Genomic DNA, 20,069 nt, shown 5'->3' with positions numbered 1-20,069 from the left:
TGCACTCCTAATTTCCTGTTTGATGCCCTCCCCAACATCACTACTACTGTTTGGAGGTCTGTACACAACTCCCACTAACGATTTTTGCCCTTTAATGTTCTGCAGCTCTACCCATATAGATTCCACATCATCCAAGCTAATGCCCTTCCTAACTATTGCATTAATCTCCTCTTTAACCAGCAATGCGACCCCACCTCCTTTTCCTTTTATTCTATCCTTCCTGAATGTTGAATACCCCTGGATGTTGAGTTCCCAGCCCTGATCATCCTGGAGCCACGTCTCCGTAATCCCAATCACATCATATTTGTTAACATCTATCAGTTACTCGGGTGCCAAAAAGACCAGGTCATTTAGCTGTCAAGCGGCCAGTAATGGAGGAGCACTATTGGAGGTCTGGTAACAAGGCTGGACACCAGCCTTTCCTTCGGCCTGAGTTCACTGCAGCGGAGAATTGATCAATTTACTTCTCACTCCCAACAGAAAAATGAGGTGAAAGAAGTGACTGTAACACACTTCTGGGTTTCATCTCTCACTCTTCTGGCTTATACCAGGACTCAAGTGTGCTGGAGTCTTGCAACACCTTCAGCCATCTGTATTCTGTGGATAATATGTATTGACTGTGCTAAATTCTGGCAGTCGATAGTACATAAAAACTTAGACACTCTGTCAATGTTTTCATGCATGAAAGACATAATGACATGCTTTCCTCTGATGCTGACAAATCACTGTTCAAAAATCATTAAAATTTGCATATTTAAAATTATGTTCATTTTATAAAAGATTTAGGGATGCTTGGGAGTGCCTAATTGGTAATCTAACCCAGGATTCAGTAGGGTTATTTGGAGAATAATTAGTCAATGTAAAAATAATTGACAGAGGTCTTTATGATCTTTGAGTTGGCATATTCAAGTGAGTTCGAGCTACTTAGAAGTTGAAAGAATGGCAAGGGAGTGCAGTCCCCGTGGGAGACACATACTGATATCGGTTGCGTGGCCTAAAAGTTCATAGCCTGCAAAGGAGCGCACCAGAGCTGCAGATGATGAAGTGTTTAGATGTTATTTTATTAGTACAAGCTAGGGCAATTTTTCACTTGTAGGAGAATCTACGCAGATGCCAATATTGACAGCCCTTTAGGTCAAACCTTCATGGTACAAGCATGGGGCAGAAATCTAACAATAAGCTTGAGATGAAACGGGCACTATCAACATTTTCTATACAAGCTTGTTGCAGTTCTTGACTTTCTCATATTGTCTCAATCATTTAACAGTGATTCCCATAACTAGAGCATTGTCGCATACAATCCAGAAGCTGTACCTTTTCTATAGTCTGTCCTTGCAGAGATGCATGCCCAATGGAAATACAATTACCCCACTTGCTTACCAAATCTAACACATTCCTGCACTCCGCTATTCATTTCACTGTGAAATAGCAGATATTACAATATAGACCAGAGGTTTCCAGACAGACCTATGGTTTCCAGACTAGAGCTGTTAGATGCTTTTTACTTGCAGGGAAATAAAGTAACAAAACACAACAAATCGAAATGCATGTGCAACACAAGTATATTTACACAATGTTGAATAGCTGTCGTGGTTCAATTAGTCTTAGCAAGTACAACGTCTGATTTAGTTCATACATTTCTGGCAAGTTGGCAAAGTTCTTGTTGCTATTCCTTGTTTGACTTCAGTTAAAGTTTCTCAGTCCCCACTCAGGGCTCAGACAAAGTGCATCATGAAGGCGGCAAACAAGTCACACCCTTATTGTGTAGCTCGTGGTGGGTCAAATTCTGCATTGCCAGTGGGAACTTTAATGCACTGCTTTGCTCCAGCTGACTGATAACCTGAACAATGTGCAGATTAGGGATGCGAAATCGACTAAATATACGTGAGTGAAATTATGTTGTTGCGAGGTAGTTCACGACTTAAGCTCTCTGGATAATTTTGAGCTTGAATGTCTTTCAAAATGGATCTGGAGAACAAAGCAGGTCCCTTTAACCATGCTTGCCACCATCGAGGATGTTGTGCCCTCAGAGCAGGCAAACAACTTGAACAAGAGTAGGTCTATTTCATTTTTCATTGAGAGCATTAGTTATCATTCTAGAGGTCCAATCCCTATTAGCCTGATTGGGAGAAGGAGTGGATGATCCCAAGCAGGCTACTAGCAGAGCAGTCTGGTTTAGACGCAAGGGGATTTCGATTTTCGTCACAGGTGAGCCATTTATTACTAAGATCAGAGGTGTCTACACCTGAGTAATGGCAAATTGGATGTGAGTTTGCACACATTGGTGCTGGCAGTACAATGATGTTGGAAAAGAGGTGAGACTGGTCAATGATTATTGACATTCCAGAAAGTACTTGCGCAACAACGAGATGGCTGAACTCCGATCTTGGGGGAAGTGGATTAGATCTGAGAGTGCTTTATGTTTGATACTGATAGTTCTGCATCCCAAAGTAGGAAAGTATTCCATTCCCCAACATTGGCATGGCATCTTGAACAGAAATCATACAAAAAAAAGTTAAACACTTCAGCTTTGTAAATAACTCGAACTTCAGAACCTCAAAGCCAAGCCTTAAAGAAGAACCAATGCTAAAGCTACACTTCTTATCATTGCTAGTAAAGCTTGAATGTTTTGATAAGACTTTGCTGAATAAAAATAAGTGTATTTCTCTCTATTATACATGTTGATATACCTACGAGGACAGACACTGCCAAATGTGTTTAACCTTAAATCTCTCTCACTTAAGTCCAACCCCAAGCTTTTTTGTTTTGTTCCCTTTGTCCTCCTCTGGTGCTCGAATACCTTCCAGTTATTGTAATATTCTATTTAAATTTTGACTTTCTTCTTTAAGAATTATGCGAAGAGAAAACAATGCTGGAAGATATTTTTGGAAAACTGGCTAGGTTTTAGGCTATATTTTAAATATAGCTCCATGTATTCTAAAGCATCACTGAGGTTATACTTAAGGAATCTTCCTGAAACTATGAGAATTTGGTTTATGTGATTTTGAATTAATCTGTGGAGGAACCAGAATAAAAGCATTGTAAAATAGAATTTCCAACCCAATTTAATGGTTGTCACTTTGGTAATAAATCAATTATAATTCACTCCCTTATATTTAGATATTATGAACATATACATGAAGGAGTGATTTGTATAACCAGATTGGCTGGCACTTATTGTATTTATGTTGAAAATTTAATTCATAACATGCAAGATGTGATTTATTCAGCAAGGGTAGGAGTATATTGTACAGGACAGTAGTTTTATTCGATCCTGGGATGTGGCAAGGCAGTGTTTATGGTGCACGCCGAGTTGCCCTGAGGGAATTGAGAATCAGCCACCTAGTGTAGAACCCAGGTGACCATTGTTATGAGAATTTTGTGCCAGGCCACAAATTACCATTTATTGAATTCCATTTCACAACTTGCTGTGGTGGCGTTTGAACTCTGGATTGCTCGTTCAGTATCTTGGTTTACTGTATCCTACATTTTATAGGGCTGTGTTCCAAATCACCAATCTGCATCGCGATTTAACCTTTGAAAGTGAAACTTGGCTCATTACTATGTTTCACCTGAATCGCCCAGGTATCTTGCATGTCTTTTAGATAGACCAAGGGCACAGTGGGTAAAATAAATAATTATGTACTATCTGAAAAGATACTCTTTTCAAAGTATATTCTGGGCTGCTGGCAGAATCTAAGTATCAAGTGTGCTCGGCTCAGATCTGCCCAAGGTGCAGTCATTCAAATATTTTAATTCTGCACTTTCAGATTTTGAATGATTTTGCTTTATGCTGCCAAAGTTGTCATGAACTCAAATCAATGCATTCATTCTGAATGAGGAATTCCCATGAGTAGTGGAAAAATGCACTCTCTCTCAAAGAATTTAATGTTAGGAAACAGAAAAGGCATTTAGTTCATTCTGATTACACATTTACACTTCTGATTCATCTTCCAAAGAGCTGTCATCTCAACCCTGAACTAAACCCATACCCCTCCACTACAGAATCATGTCCAGCTCCCTCCCCAATGATTCTGTTCTTAGTGTCAGCCTGCTGTTGGCAGCTGGTAGCACACTGATCTCACATCTAGTCTGATGCTTCCAGGGCAGCACTTGAGGGAGTGCTGCTTTTTCAGAGGTGCTGTTGATCCATTGAAGACTGAGGTCCCATCTGCTGATTTCACTGGTTCATTTTGCTGTTGAACATCCCATAACTCTGTTCAAAGAAGAATAAGGAGTTCTCCCAGTATCCTGGGCAACATTTCTCTCAATCAGTGCAGTCCTCGCCGCTTACGGTGGGTGCGTGATGTTAACACAATTTGCCAGCTCGAAGCAATGGACAGCGAAACCAATCTCCACGGCTGTGATCCCCACGGCTTTAATGGTAATGAATACACGGATTGGTGTCGGAACCAACTTCCACTCACTCCCTGTACTGACCTAAAGGAGTGCCGACAAATGCCAGTCGACCAGCAAATCGAAAACCATGGCGGAGAGACACTGCACCACTGACACTTCCTGGAGTGCTCATCGGGAATAAAAATTCCACATCGCTCATTGGTAAATACTGTGCAGGAAATAACGAGGTGTGAAGATCTGACTGAAATAGCCAGTGCACTTAATATGTTGTAAGCGGCCCCTTTGTGATGGACTACGATGGTACTGGCACATGGATAGTGCTACTTGCCCGATATAGGCAGCTCCCTGTGAGAAGAGTGACAGTGTGATTGGTGGGCATTGTACCAGCAAATAACACATTCATTGGTCACTCATCTCCTGGTTATTGGGGAAATGTTGTTGCAAACAGTCCACATTTTGCTAAGATAACATTTAAAAATAATTCATAGTATGAAGTGCTTTTGGTATTTGAAGTTGACGCTTAATCCACAAATTTTATGTGAAGAAAGTCCTCAAAAACACACTTTGCTTTGTTCTAAAGTTCTTTGGCATACAAAGTGATCCTTTCTCTCAGGTCTTTGCATCCATTTTCATTGCATCTCTGGGATTCAAATCTAAAATCCTTTCTCTCTGCTGCCTGCAATGGTCCTGTGGCAGCTGAGCGCAGTTGGAAACACTTTCCGCTCTGAGTCAGACGATTATGAATTCCAGCAGCACACTCTGTCTTGAGCACATGATCTGGTCTAACATTCCAGTGAAGTACTGAGGAGTGCTGATTGTTGGAGGTGCCATCTTTTGGATGAGATGATAAACTAAGGCTCCACCGACCTGTTCAGCTGGACATAGAAGATTCCATGGCGCTATTTGAACAAGAGCAGGGAAATCTTCTGGTGTCCTCTGATATGGCCTTACTATACAGTATAAATACACACGAGGCCCATACTTGAGAGAAGGTCACTCTGTGACCAGTTACCTTTATTACCAAGACCTCAAGTGATGAAGGTGGGTGGAGCTTCCCCTTTTATACCTAAAAGTCCAGGTTAGGAGTGTCTCCCACAAGTTCACCCCCTAGTGGTCCATGTTCTCAAGGTGTACAACTTAGATCAGCTTATACATGAGTTACAATGATAGTTGAATACATGACATCACCTCCCCCCAAAGTCTTATTGGGATCACAGGTTAAGTCTCTCTGGTGGTTTACGTTCCCTTGTAGAGCGCCTGAGTTGGGACTCCGGTTGTTGGGCGCTGGCCTGTGTGTCTGCTGTTTGCGGTGCCTCAGGCCTGTCCGGACTGCCCACAGTGACTGGGCTCTCCTCCACTTGGTTCTGGTGTTCGGTCACCTGTGGTGGAGTAAACTCTACGTTGTGTTCTTCCTCTGCTTCTTCTATGGGGTTGCTGAACCTCCTTTTAGTTTGATCCACGTGTTTGCGGCAGATTTGTCCATTGGTAAGTTTAACTACCAAAACCCTATTCCCCTCTTTGACAATCACAGTGCCTGCAAGCCATTTGGGCCCTGCAGCATAATTAAGGACAAAAACAGGGTCATTGACATCAATACATCGCGCCCTCGCATTCCTGTCATGGTAATCACATTGTGACTGATGCCTACTGTCAACAATTTCTTTCATGGTGGGGTGTATAAGGGATAACCTGGTTTTGAGCGTCCTTTTCATTAGCAGCTCTGCGGGTGGAACCCCTGTGAGCGAGTGTGGTCGGGATCTATTGGCCAACAGGAGGCGTGATAAGCGGCTTTGTAGGGAACCCCCTTGGATTCTGAGCATCCCCTGTTTGATTATCTGCACTGCTCGTTCCGCCTGGCCGTTTGAGGCCGGCTTGAACGGTGCCGTTCTGACACGGTTGATTCCATTGCCTGCCATGAAGTCCTGGAATTCAGTGCTTGTGAAACACGGGCCATTGTCGCTGACCAAGACATCCGATAGACCATGGACGGCGAACATTGCCCGTAGACTTTCTACCGTGGTAGAGGATGTGCTTGAATTTAAAATGGCACACTCAATTCATTTGGAGTAGGCGTCTACTACAACCAAAAACATTTTTCCCATGAAAGGACCTGCGTAGTCCACATGGATGCGTGACCAAGGCTTGGCGGGCCAGAGGCTAAGGGGGGCTTCCCTGGGTGCGTTGCCCAGCTGAGCACATGTGTTGCACCTGCGAACACAAAGTTCCAGGTCTGCATCTATCCCTGGCCACCAAACGTGTGACCTGGCAATTGCCTTCGTCATGACAATGCCCGGGTGCTCATTGTGAAGTTCTCTGATAAACACCTCTCTGCCCATCTGGGGCATGACTACTCGGTTTCCCCACAGTAGGCAATCGGCCTGAATCGAGAGTTCATCCATGCGCCTATGAAACGGTTTAAATTCCTCAGGACATGCCCCGTACGTGGCTGCCCGGTCCCCATTCAGGACACATTTCTTAACTAAAGACAGTAGCGGGTCTTTATTTGTCCAGACTTTAATCTGACGGGTTGTCACAGGTGAGCCTTCGCTTTCGAAAGCTTCAACAGCCATGACCATCTCAACATCATGCTCAGTTGCCCCTCAGTGGTGGCTAGTGGGAGCCTGCTGAGTGCATCAGTGCCCGGTCTGTGCCGAATTGTGTAGTCATAGGCGGCTAACGTAAGTGCCCACCTCTGTATGCGGGCTGATGCATTCGCATTTATGGCCTTGTTGTCGGCCAAAAGGAACGTTAGGGGTTTGTGATCTGTCTCCAGCTCAAATTTCCTGCCAAACAGGTACTGGTGCATTTTTTTTACTGCATATACACATGCTAGCGCTTCCTTTTCTACCATCCCGTAGCCCCTTTCTGCCTGGGACAGACTTCTGGAGGCAGAAGCTATCGGCTGTAACTGACCCTTAGCATTGACATGCTGCACACACCCGACACCATAGGACGACGCATCGCACGTTAAAACAAGTTTCTTACACGGGTCATATAACGTTAACAGTTTGTTGGAGCATAACAAATTGCGTGCTATATCAAAAGCCCTTTCCTGGCTGTCCCCCCCAGACCCAATTGTGACCTTTGCGTAGGAGCACGTGTAGCGGCTCTAACAATGTGCTCAATTTGGGAAGAAAGTTACCAAAATAGTTCAGGGGCCCCAGGAACGAACGCAGCTCCGTCGTGTTACGGGGTCTGGGTGCTCTCTGGATCGCTTCCCTTTTGGACGCAATGGGTCTGATTCCATCTGCTGCGACCCTCATCCTCAGGAATTCTACCTCTGGAGCTAAGAAGACGCACTTCGCCTTTTTCAGTCGCAGCCCTACCCGGTCCAGTCTGCGTAGCACCTCCTCCAGGTTGTGGAGGTGTTCTTCAGTATCGTAACCCGTGATGAGGATGTTGTCTTGAAAAACCACCGTCCTTGGAATCGACTTGAGGAGGCTTTCCATATTTCGCTGAAAGATCGCGGCGACCGAGCGAATCCCGAACAGACATCTATTATACTCAAACAACCCCTTGTGTGTCGTGATGGTAGTCAGCTTCTTCGACTCACTCGCCAGTTCCTGGGTCATGTAAGCTGAGGTCGGTTCCAATTTTGAAAAAAGTTTGCCACCGGATAGCGTCGCAAAGAGGTCCTCCACTCTCGGTAGCGGGTACTGGTCTTGGAGTGACACCCGATTGATGGTGTAATCGCCACATATCCTGACCGACCCATCCGCCGTGAACACTGGCACGATCGGGCTCGCCCAGTCAGTGAATTCGACTGGCGAGATGATGCCATCCCTCAGCCTGCGGTCCAATTCGCATTCTATCTTTTCCCACTTCACGTACGGCACCGCTCTGGCCTTGTGGTGTACTGGCCTGGGTTTATGTGAATCACCACCTTAGTCCCCATGAAAGTGCCGATGCCGGATTGAAATAATGAGTCAAATTTGTCCAGAACCTGTGAGCATGCTACTTGCTCCACAGAAGAAATTGCATTGACATCGCCCCATTTCCAGTTCATGACAGCCAGCCAACTCCTCCCTAGTCGTGCGGGACCGTCCCCTGGGACAATCCAGAGTGACAACCTGTTCTCTGAATCTTTGTGGGTCACAACTACCATGGCACTGCCTAGCACCGGAATGATCTCCTTTGTATATGTCCGTAGCTGTGCATCAATCGGCAATAATTTTGGCCTCCTGGCTTTGGACACCCACAACCTTTCGAACTGTTTGATACTCATCAGGGACTGGCTGGTCCCCGTGTCTAGCTCCATTGATACTGGGATGCCATTGAGAAGCACTTCCATCATTATCAGTGGCGTCCTGGTATATGAACTCTATATGTGCTCCACATGAACTCGCTGAACTTCAGCTTCCAGTGATCTCCCCCAGTATTCATTTGACCTCGTAGGGCTGTCATCGGGCCCGTCCTCCTCGTACATCAACCTGGCTGCAGGCTTCCTGCACATACGTGCCAAGTGACCACTGACGTTGCAGTTTCTGCAGGTATATTGCTGATACCTGCAAGCTCTGGCTGGGTGTTTGCCTCCACACCTCCAGCATGAGCTGGAGGCCCCATTGTTGGAAACAAAAGGTCCATTACCAGTCGATCGTCTCTGACTGTCTCTGTAACTGTCCTTAAGCGCACCATTAACAGGTGTTGATGGCCCCATTACTGGCCGCATTGTCCATTGCGATGGCATGAATCGCCGTTCAGCTAGCCATTGTCTCTGATGAATTCCCCCTTTGGGTTTGACTACATGCTCGGGCATGTTCATTACACTTGTCTGCCTCGAGAACAGTGTGCCGCGTTAACAATGTTGACTCTTTGGTCGTTTGCCGCATTTGAACCAAGATTTTTGTCATACATCATTCTGGTCTCTTCCTGCCCTGAGATAAATGTCTGGGCTATCAGAGCCGCCGCTTCCAAGGTCAAGTCTTTGGTCTCAATCAGTTTCCTGAAAACCCCAGCATGCCCGATGCCCTCAATAAAAAAAGTCTCGCAGCATCTCCGCTCTGCATGTATCTGGGAACTTACATAGGCTCGCCAGTCGCCGGAGGTCTGCCACGAAGTCTGGAACGCTTTGCCCTTCTCGCCACCGGTGCGTGTAAAACCGGTGTCTCGCCATGTGCATGCTGCTCGTCGGTTTAAGGTGTTCCCCGATCAACTTACTGAGCTCTTTGAACGTCTTGTCCGCCGGCTTCTCTGGCGCTAGAAGGTCCTTCATCAGGGAGTACGTTTTGGATCCACAAACCGTCAGGAGATGAGCTCTGCGTTTGTCGGCCGAATCCTGTCCCAACCATTCCTTAGTGACAAAACTTTGCTGTAGTCTCTCAACAAAGTCGTCCCAATCATCACCAACACAGTACCTCTCTTCTGTGCTGCTAGTGGCCATGCTCGTGTGGTTTACATCCCAGTTTCTCGTCGCCAATGATATGTCCTTACTGTACAGTATAAATGCACACGACGCCCATACTTGAGAGAAGGTCACTCTGTGATCAGTTACCTTTATTACCAAGACCTCAAGTGATGAAGGTGGGTGGAGCTTCCCCTTTTATACCTGAAAGTCCAGGTTAGGAGTTTCTCCCACAATTTCACCCCCTAGTGGTCAATGTTCTCAAGGTGTACAACTTAGGTCAGCTTATATATGGGTTACAATGATAGTTGAAACTCTTTTGGAGAAGCCTACTGCACCTGGTATTCCCAGGCAGTCTCCCATCCAAGTACTAACCAGGCCTGACTCTGCTTGGCTTCAAGAGATCAGACGAGATCGGGCATTTTCAGACTAGTGTGGCCTTAGCCAGTTGAATAAATGACATCCTCAACCAACATTACAAAAACCAGATTGACTAATGGGACCTTGATCTGTGTGAATTGGTTGCTGCATTTGTCTGTGAAACAGTGTTGACTAATCATCAAAGTAATTGATTGGATATGAAGCGTTGCAGGACGGTCTGTGGATGTGATGAGCCGCAATGTGAATAAAAGGTCTTTCTGCAAGGTAAACGTGCCGGAACAATTTCCAACCCATCTACATGTCTACAGCACAAAACAGCCTGCAAATTGCTAGTCTCACTCGAAGGCATGCGGATATTTGATAGGTAAATTGGAAATGCCATCTTGGTAAAGTAAAGACTGCCGTTCTGCAGTTGAGGTTAAGGTGCATTATTATATTATTGTTCCTACTTAAATAATCTGTGTGAAACTTAATTGGGCCCACAGAATGATACTCAGTAATAAGTTTCCTCTGAAGCCTTGCTTGTACTGTTTTTCTTGTATTTATCTGTAGATGTGTGCCTGTACATGTGCAGTAGCAGCATTCCAAGTCGTGGAGGAGATTGTAACCTGTTTTACCCGCCTGCGTACACCTACTTGCTGGTGTTGGTCATCAACATGAATGAGGACTTTTAAAGGGCTATGATTGATGCATTTTAGTTCTTGGGATGCTGTGCCTCCAATTAGTATACTGCAGGCACCCTGAAGGGGAAACTGATGTGGGCCATCAGCACTTTATGTGTAATGCAATGACTTGAATTGTTTGTGCACTGGAGGACATTTTATTTACTTTTAAAATGTCACTTTTTGTTTTAGTGAACAATTATAGCCAAATCCAAAATGGTTATCTACCCGTCAATCTCAATTCAATTTTATCCTCATGCTGTACCATTCTAAAACCACTGCACATTCTAAAAACTTCCAGGCCCAAGAAATATTTTGGCTTGTATTTTTTATGCATTTAGTAGCCACTACAACACTGTTTTTGCAACTTTTCAGGCATCAAAAGCAAATGTCAAGAAAGGAATCTGCTGTCAAAGTAATTGCTGTCCAGCCATTTCTTGGTCGAAGCTGTGGGAATGAAGCACTAAGCTTTGGCAATCAGCTGAGAAAACAATGGTATAAAATGCAATCGAAGACCTAACACAGTGCTGAGCGTGTTTTGTACGTTTTGGAATCATTTGGCATCTTCGAGAATTAATTGAGTGACCAATCGAGTAGTAATGGTAAATTGCTAAGCAATGCACTTGTACTGAAAGTGCTATTCTGTGATTAACAGGTTGTATGTTTGTAATAGAATTGGCAGTCTGTGATTGATGGGCAGTGTGTTTGCATAGGATTGGCACTCTGATTGATAGGCTTTCTGCTTGTAATAAGCTGAACATTGCTTGACAGGCAGTGTATTTGTAAAGGAATTGGCACTGAGTGATCAACAGGCAGTGAGATTTCTATCTTCATCTTTACTCAGCTTGCCCCCTCTCCTCAGTTTCACTGCTCTCCCATCCTCCCTTAACCTCTCCTATATAAAGCCATCACCTACCCATACAAAGCCACACCCTTGACCTTACCATCTCACGTGGCCTCTCTACTGCAGTTGTCTTGGTGAACAGGCCATCTCCAACTACTTCCTTGTATCCCTCACCATCCATATCACCCTACCCTCTTCCAATCCCACTTTTTTATGCATGGAAAAAGCTCTGCTCCAAGTCGCTTACAATTGCTCTTGCAAACTTGCAACTTTTGAGCCTTTTGCGCTTTATTCTCCGCGATACTTCTGCAGCTGATTGATCTGCTCAATCACTCCCTTCCCTCCATTTTGATATGTTCTTGTCCCCAGTAAAATCCTTACTCTCTCCCAGCCTGGACATCTCCCCTGGTATGGCCACCATCGTCCTTTCCTCAAGTCCCAGGGGGCACAGGCTGGAGCATATCTGGCGTGCACCTGGATTACCATTCGTTGCCAGTTCTGGCTGGACCGCATCTAGCGCCATCAAGCCTTACCCTTTCCTGCCAAAACCGCTTGCTAATGTGGGATCACCCCAGTGAGCACCCCTCCCCCAGTTCCTTTTCTCCTCTACCAGAAGTCTCCTTAAATCCCTCTGTTTTGCCCCTCTACCCTCACCTCCAACAACAGCTGTGAGGAGTTTGTGTTTCTTGGTAACTAAGATGGAGACCATCCGTTCAGTTGCCTCTGCTGCATCCCTCACTTGCCCAGACCACCAATTTAAATCTCTCCCCAGGTTCCCCCGCACCCTAGCCCTGAATGCACATTGTCTCCTAGTTTCTCTCCTAGCTCCCCCATGCCATCTCCAAGCTCATCTTGTCTACCACACCCACCTTCTCTTGAACTATTTCCACTAAACAGCTGACACACACTTCCCTTCCTAACCCCCATCTCCTTAGGTGGTGACCCTCCCTTTAAAAAACTTTTTATCTCTCCTCTTCTCAAAAATCCCACCCTTGACACCTCTGTCCTTGCAAACTGCACAATCTCCAGCAATGACTTCTCTTCCCTACCTGCACTGTTACCTCTAACTTCTCCCAAGGATCTACTCTTAGCATCCTGCTCCTTCCTCATCTACGTGCTGCCCCTTGGCAACATCAGCCGAAGACACGCAGCTGTACCTCTCCCAATGCCTCGCTCAGTTCCTTCACTACCTCTGTGTTGTCAGACTCTTTGTCCAACATCCAGTCCTGGATGCGATGCAATTTCCTCCAGTTTAACATTAGAAAGACTGAAGCTAATTTCTTCAGCCTCGATCACAAACTCCATACTTTAGACACTGATTGCATCCCCCTCCCTAACCACTGTCTCAGATTAAGTCACACTGTTGCAACTTCTTATCTAACCCAATATCCTCGCCATCACAAAGAACACCAATTTCCACCTCCATAACATCGTCTGTCTCTGCCTCATCCATGCCTTTGTTATCTCCAGACTCCACGTTCTAATGTTCTCCTGATTCGCCTCCTATCCTCCACCTTCCATAAACTTCAGCTCATCCAAAACTCTGCTGAATACGTATCATCCAATATACACACACCAAGTCCCAGGCTCGAGGGGCTGAATGGCATACTCCTATTTCCTTTCTTCCTCGCACCCAACATGCCTGTGTTCAAATCCCTCCATGGCCTCGCCCCTCCCTATGTCTGTAATCGTCTCCAGCCCTACAATCCTCCGAGAATTGTGCGCTCCTCCAACTCTGGCCTCTTGTGCATCCCCCATGCACTTCTCCCCACCATTGGTGGCCGTGCCTCAGCCTCAGGCCCTAAACTCTTTAATTCCCTCCCTACACTTCACCTCTCCACCTTTAAAGCCCATCTCTTTGCCCAGCCTTTAATCACCTCTTTGATTCTGCTGAATTTTGCTCATTATGCTTCTGTGAAATCTCTTGCGATGTTTTTCTATGTTAAAGGTGAAATATAAATGCAAGTTGTTCCTGTTAAATGCCACTATGACTAACGAGCAGTGTGCCTGTAATGGGATGGGTACTCTGATTGACAGGCAGTGTGCCTGTAATGTGATTGGTACACTGATTGACAGGCAGTGTGCCTGTAATGGGATGGGTACACTGATTGACAGGCAGTGTGTCTGTAATGGGATAGGTACACTGACAGGCAGTGTGTCTGTAATGGGATAGGTACACTGACAGGCAGTGTGTCTGTAATGGGATGGGCACTCTGATTGACAGGCAGTGTGTCTGTAATGGGATGGGTACTCTGATTGACAGGCAGTGTGTCTGTAATGGGATGGGTACACTGATTGACAGGCAGTGTGTCTGTAATGGGATGCCACATTACAATTGGCATGAGTAGTATTTATGGAGAGATTGTCATCCTGTGATTCACAAGTGGTGCTGTTGTGACCGTGGTACTTCTGTTTGATAGGTAGGGGTTATAGTTGTCCAGGGTCAGCACACATGTTGTTGTAGTGGAGCTATTGCTCTGTCGGCTGATGTACAATGCACTTGTCGTAGATGGTAAATTTATAGTGATATCAGATGTCCGTGTCTCCCTTTCCCCATGGAATGCAAGGCAGTCTATTGGTGAAAAGTGACAAAACTTACCACGTGTATGGTTTGTGAATTTGAGATCCATGAGATTTCTTTGTCTCCAATTCGAGTAACTGGTGGTTTTTGAAGAGAGCGGGTGACCAAAAGAATTTGTATTTAATTATTACAGTTTTATTATAATTCCATACAAGGCAGGCCAACACAGCCAGCTGCTAAAGCAAGGCGCTGAGTTGTACTACTTCCTAACCAGCTGTCAGAAAAGGCAATCGAGATGCCGCACTCAACTGAATCAACGTTCCAAACAGATTTCCCATTCCGGGCTTTAAACTAATCAAGTGGGGGGGATTCAGGAAAGCGTAAACTTAAAAACAGCAAGAGCAATGTCAAGGCTCAAGAGCAGAGTTTTGGGTAAAAATAAACAGCGTGGATCAGGAAGGGACAGAGAGTAACAAAGGTAATAGGGCATCAGTGACTAAGGTAATGTGTGTTATGTCTCAAATAAAGCAATGTGACTGAGTACTGTAGACTTGAGTAAGTGTGACCATAGTCTCTTTATTCTGACTCCAGAGTGCTGGCACAGCATGGGAGACCTGTTTATATACAGTGCTCCCAAGGGATGCTGGGATCCCTTGGGACTCCAACAGATGCGCCCTCTGGTGGCGGTAGAATGCTGGTTACAAGGTGTTGCATACATAACAACATGGAAAATAGAAAAAAGTCAAAGCTAAAGGCACTATATCTGAATGCGTGAAGCATTCGCAACAAAATAGAATTAATAGGTTTGATCTAATAGCCATTGCAGAGACGTGGTTACAAAGTGACCAAGGTTGGAAACAAAATATTCCAGAATACTTAACTTGTAGAAATTGGAAAAGGAGGATGAGTAGCCCTGAAAGTAAAGGATGGGATAAAGACAATCGAGAGAAAGGATCTTAACTCCGAAAATCAAGAAGTAGAATCCGTTTGGGTGGAGTTAAGAAACAGCAGGGGGCAGGAAACATTGGTGGGAGTTGTTTATAGGCCTCAAACAGTAGTTGTAATGTAGGGCAGAGTATAAATCAGGAAATTAGAGGCATATGTAACAAGGGTAATACAGTAATCATGGGGGACTTTAATCTATATATAGACTGGGCAAACCAAATCTGCAGTAATAGTTTGCATGATGAATTCATAGAATGTATACAATATGGTTTTCTAGATCAGTATGTTGAGGAACTAACTAGGGAACCGGCTATTTTAGATCTCGTATTGTGCAATGAGAAAGGGTTCATTAAAACGCTTCAAGTAAAGGGGCCCTTCGGGAAGTATGACCATAATATGATAGAATTTTAGATTAAGTTTGAAAATGATTTCGTTAATTCTGAAACTAGGGTCTTGAATCTTAACAAAGCAAACTAAATAGTTATGAGGGGAGAGTTGGCTAAGGTAGATTGGGAAACTAGATCAAAAGGTATGATGGTAGACAAGCAATGACTAGCATTTAAAGTATTAATACATAATTTACAACAAATATACATTCCTTTAAGGCACAAAAACCCCACAGGAAAAGTAGTCCAACCATGGCTAATAAGAGAAATTAAAGATAGTATTAGATCAAAGTAAAGAGGCTTATAATGTTGCCAAAAAGAGCAGTAAGCCTGAGGATTTGGAGGATTTTAGAATTCAACAAAGGAGGACCAAGAAATTGATTCAGAAAGGGAAAATAGAATATGAGAGTAAACTAGCGAGATACATAAAAATAGACAGTAAAAGCTTCTATAGGTATGTAAAAAGGAAAAGATTAGCGAAAGTAAATGTGGTGAGTCTTTGGAATTCTCGACCCCAGAGAGCTGTGGATGCTCAGTCGTTGACTATATTCAAGACAGATTTATAGATTTTTGAATATTAAGGGTTCAAGGGATAGGGGGATAGCGCAGGAAAGTGTTGAGGTAGAAGATTGGCCAAGATCTTAGTAAATGGCAGAGCAGGCTCGGGCGGGGGCGGGGGCGGGGGGGGGTGCAGGCTAATCGGCTGCTCCTGCTCCTATTTCTTATGTTCTTATGAAATCCTGTCATTTCCCCTTAAACAGCCTGTAATCACAAAATGCATTTTGCTGATCAGAGAAGGAAGGGCCTTGTAATTGGAACTCTTGGTTGAACATTAGTGTGAGGGTTATTGCAGCAGTGTTTTTCCTTGTTCTACTGAAGGAATTGTGTAATTGAAATGATCTGATGATAATGTGAATTTTGCCGCCTTGCCTTTTGGTGAAAATCTATTTGCCTCAACAACAGTACCATAAAGGTTACTTGTGATCACTTGTGAACTCTGGAATGTAAAATGATTTTTTTAATAATGGAATCAGTTGCTAAGGGTATTGACTTGGCCTCAGTATGAGAGTGCCTCTTATTTACCTGTTGCGTATTTATTCGGAACAGCACAAGCGTGATGGACTGAGTGGCCACTTTTTGTGCTGTAATTTCTATGATTTTATTCTATGATTGAGTTCAGCTGGTCGTTTCTGCTCCTAAGACATGAAGGAGCAATGACATTAAAAATTGAAAGCCAGAAATCCTTTATACAAACGTGTAACTCACATATTGTATGTACAATAAAATGTTGTGGGACATAGGAGACTCAGGACATGAATGAATTATCAGTGTTTAGCCAGGTATGTGTGTTATATGGAGAGGAATAGACCGCAGACACAACCACTGGGGAACTAGCCCCTTTCCTTGGCACTGATTTATGCCCCTCGCTTCCTCCTCCTCCAAATCCTGGAATTGTCCCGAATGTACCCACAAATCTTTAAATGTGATTGCACAGACAAGTGGTGATCCATACTAGACCAGGTGTGATTGAATTGTTAGCATTTACCCAGTGTTTACTGTCAGTCACGAGCTTTTAAGGAAGCCTTGAAGAAATTTCTCAAGAATAAGACCGAATTGGTAAAATCTTTACTTCAAAAAGAGAACTCGTAAAGTAACTAAAGCTCTGAGGAATTGGCCAACATCTGAGTGAAATCTGGATATATCAAAGTTCAAGGAGACTGATTGATATGTATATTGAGACTTCACTGTATTATGGTGCAAATATATATTCATATTAATTTTATGCTCATTACAGTTTCTTCTTTCCAACAAGTAACTTGTTAAAGCCTCTGATCTGTGTAGTGATATTCTACCATCAAGGAGACCGAAAATCTAGTTTGATTCTAAATAAATTCCCAAATTCACCCATTAACCCATTAAATGTTGAATCATAAAGGAGGAGGCTCACTCATGGAACTGGCTGTGAAACTATTGAAAGGGAAAATAGTGTTTTAAAAACCTGAATCCTAACACAGTAAGCATTTTTTTCAACACAGTTATGTAGATATTCAGAATGGTAATCATTGTACAAAATAATTATCCATACCTTTGAAAAGGGAACAAGAAGCATATGAGCCCGCCTGACCTGCCCACTGGATGAGAAGTGTGATGGAATAAGCAAACAGAGAATCAATAATGACCAGCTGAACTCAATCTTACAATACAATTGATATTACAGCACAAAAAAAGCTGCTAGCTCTTCAACTGGAACTATCTACTCGAACCCTATTTCCCTGGCCTTCCCCATATCTTTTTATATTCTTCCTTTTCAAAATACGTGGCCTATTCTCTCTTAAATGACCATTATTTTGCAGTCCTCTTTGGATTTGGGCATGGTGCCAGAGGACTGGAGAATTGCTAGTGTGGTACCCTTGTTTAAGAGGGGATAGGCCGAGTAATTACAGGCCTGTCAGCCTAACCTCAGTGGTGGGAAAATTATTGGGAAAAGTCCTGAAAAACAGGATAACTCTACATTTAGAAAGGCAAGGATTAATAAGGGACAGTCAGCATGGAATTGTTAAGGGAAGATCGTGTTTGACTAACCTGATTGAATTTTTCGAGGAGGTAACCCGGAGGGTTGATGAGGGTAGTGCGTACGATGTAGTATATATGGACTTTAGCAAAGCTTTTGATAAGGTCCCACATGGTAGACTGGTCATGAAGGTTAAAGCCCATGGGATCCAGGGCAAAGTGGCAAGTTGGATCCAAAATTGGCTTAGAGGTAGGAAGCAAAGGGTAATGATTGAGGGATGTTTGTGTGACTGGAAGGATGTTTCCAGTGGGGTTCTGCAGGGCTCAGTACTGGGTCCCTTGCTTTTTGTGGTATATATCAACGATTTAGATTTGAATATAGGAAGTATGATTAAGAAGTTTGCAGGCGACACTAAAATTATCTGTGTGGTTGATAATGAAGAGGGAAGTCATGGACTGCAGGGGGATATCAATCTACTGGTCAGGTGGGTAGAGCAGTGGCAAATGGAATTTAATTTGGAGAAGTATGAGGTAATGCACTTGGGGAGGGCTAATAAGGAAAGGGTATACACATTCACCGGTCGGTCATTTAGAAGTGTAGATGAACAAAGGGATCTTGGAGTGCTTGTCCACAGATCCTTGAAAGTAGCAGGCCAAGTGGATAAGATGGTTAAGAAGGCATACGGAATGTTTGCCTTTATTGGCCGAGGCAAAGAATACAAGAGCAGGGAGGTTATGCTTAAATTTTGTATAATACTCTGGTTAGGCCACAGATGGAATACTGCATGCAGTTCTGGTCACTATTATAGGAAGGACGTGATTGCACGAGAGAGGATGCAGAGGAGATTTACGAGGATGCTGCCAGGAATGGAGAATCTCAGCTATGAGGACAGATTGGATAGGCTTGGTTTGTTCTCATTAGAACAGAGGAGTCTGAGGGGAGACCTCATTGAGGTGTGTAACATTTTGAGGGGCCTGGCTATAGTGGATAGCAAGGGCCTATTTCCCTTGGTGGAGGGGTCAGTTACGAGGGGGCATAGTTTTAAGGTAGTTGGTGGAAGGTTCAGAGGGGATTTGAGGGGAAGCTTTCTTCTTGCAGAGGCTTGTGGGACTCACTGCCTGGAAGAGTGGTGGATGCAGAAACCCTCACCACATTTAAAATGTGCTTGGATGGGCACTTGAAGTGCCGTAACCTGCAGGGTTATGGACCTAGAGCTGCTAAGTGGGATTAGACTGGATAACCTCTTGTTGGCTGCCGCAAATACGATGGTAAGTACTTCAGGGAATCTAATATGGCCAGGGTGATCTGGACTAGTTTCAATCTCCTGGATGGGTTGGAGAGGAGTTTTCCCAGATTTCTTTCCTCAATTGGCTTGGCTTTTTATCTGTTTTTGCCTTTCCCAGGAAATCGCATGGCTCCAGTTGGGGTGGAGTGTAGAATGTTGTGGTGCAAAGGATGTCGTCATTGTGTGGGGCGGACTGGTTGGGCCAGATGCTCTTTGCCTTTCCGCCATTGTTCATTGGTTTTATTTAACCTTCAGGGCTGCTGACCGAGGGCCCTGTGGCTCTTTCTTGGCCGGCGCGGACACGATGGGCTGAGAGGGCCTCCTTCTGTGCTGTAGATGTCTATGTTTCTATGTTATATTCAAAGAAAGTTGTAGGGGGGAGTGTTTGCTAGTGCTGTTGGGGAGGAGTTAAACTAATATGGCAGGGGGATGGGAACCTATGCAGGGAGGCAGAGGGAAATAAAATGGAGTCAGAAGCAAAAGATAGAAAGGAGAATAGTAAAAGTGGAGGGCAGAGAAACCCAAGGCAAAAATCAAAAAGGGCCACATTACACCAAAATTCTAAAGGGGCAAAGTGTGTTAGATAGACAAGCCTGAAGGTTCTGTGCCTTAATGCGAGGAGTATTCAGAATAAGGTGGACGAGTTAACTGCGCAGATAGCAGCTAATGGGTATGATGTCATTGGCATCACGGAGACATGGCTCCAGGGTGACCAAGGCTGGGAACTCAACATCCAAGGGTATTCAGCATTCAGGAAGAATAGACAGAAAGAAAAAGGAGGCAGAGTGGCGTTGCTGGTTAAAGAGGAAATTAATGCAATAGTAAGGAAGGAC

General features: G+C 44.3%; 1 protein-coding gene and 1 pseudogene across 3 annotated transcripts in view; one reads left to right on the top strand and one right to left on the bottom strand.

Moving 5' to 3' along the window:
- ccser2a (coiled-coil serine-rich protein 2a) overlaps positions 1-20,069 on the top strand; it is a 723,588-nt gene that overhangs the window by 673,643 nt on the left and 29,876 nt on the right. The gene's annotated exons all lie outside the window — the stretch shown is intronic.
- LOC139235244 (5S ribosomal RNA) lies at positions 10,027-10,146 on the bottom strand (annotated as a pseudogene).

This window comes from Pristiophorus japonicus, chromosome 22, assembly GCF_044704955.1.
Source record: "Pristiophorus japonicus isolate sPriJap1 chromosome 22, sPriJap1.hap1, whole genome shotgun sequence".
NCBI lineage: Eukaryota > Metazoa > Chordata > Chondrichthyes > Pristiophoridae > Pristiophorus > Pristiophorus japonicus.
Note: the sequence above shows the minus strand (reverse complement) of the source record. Positions and strands in the feature narration are given on the sequence as shown.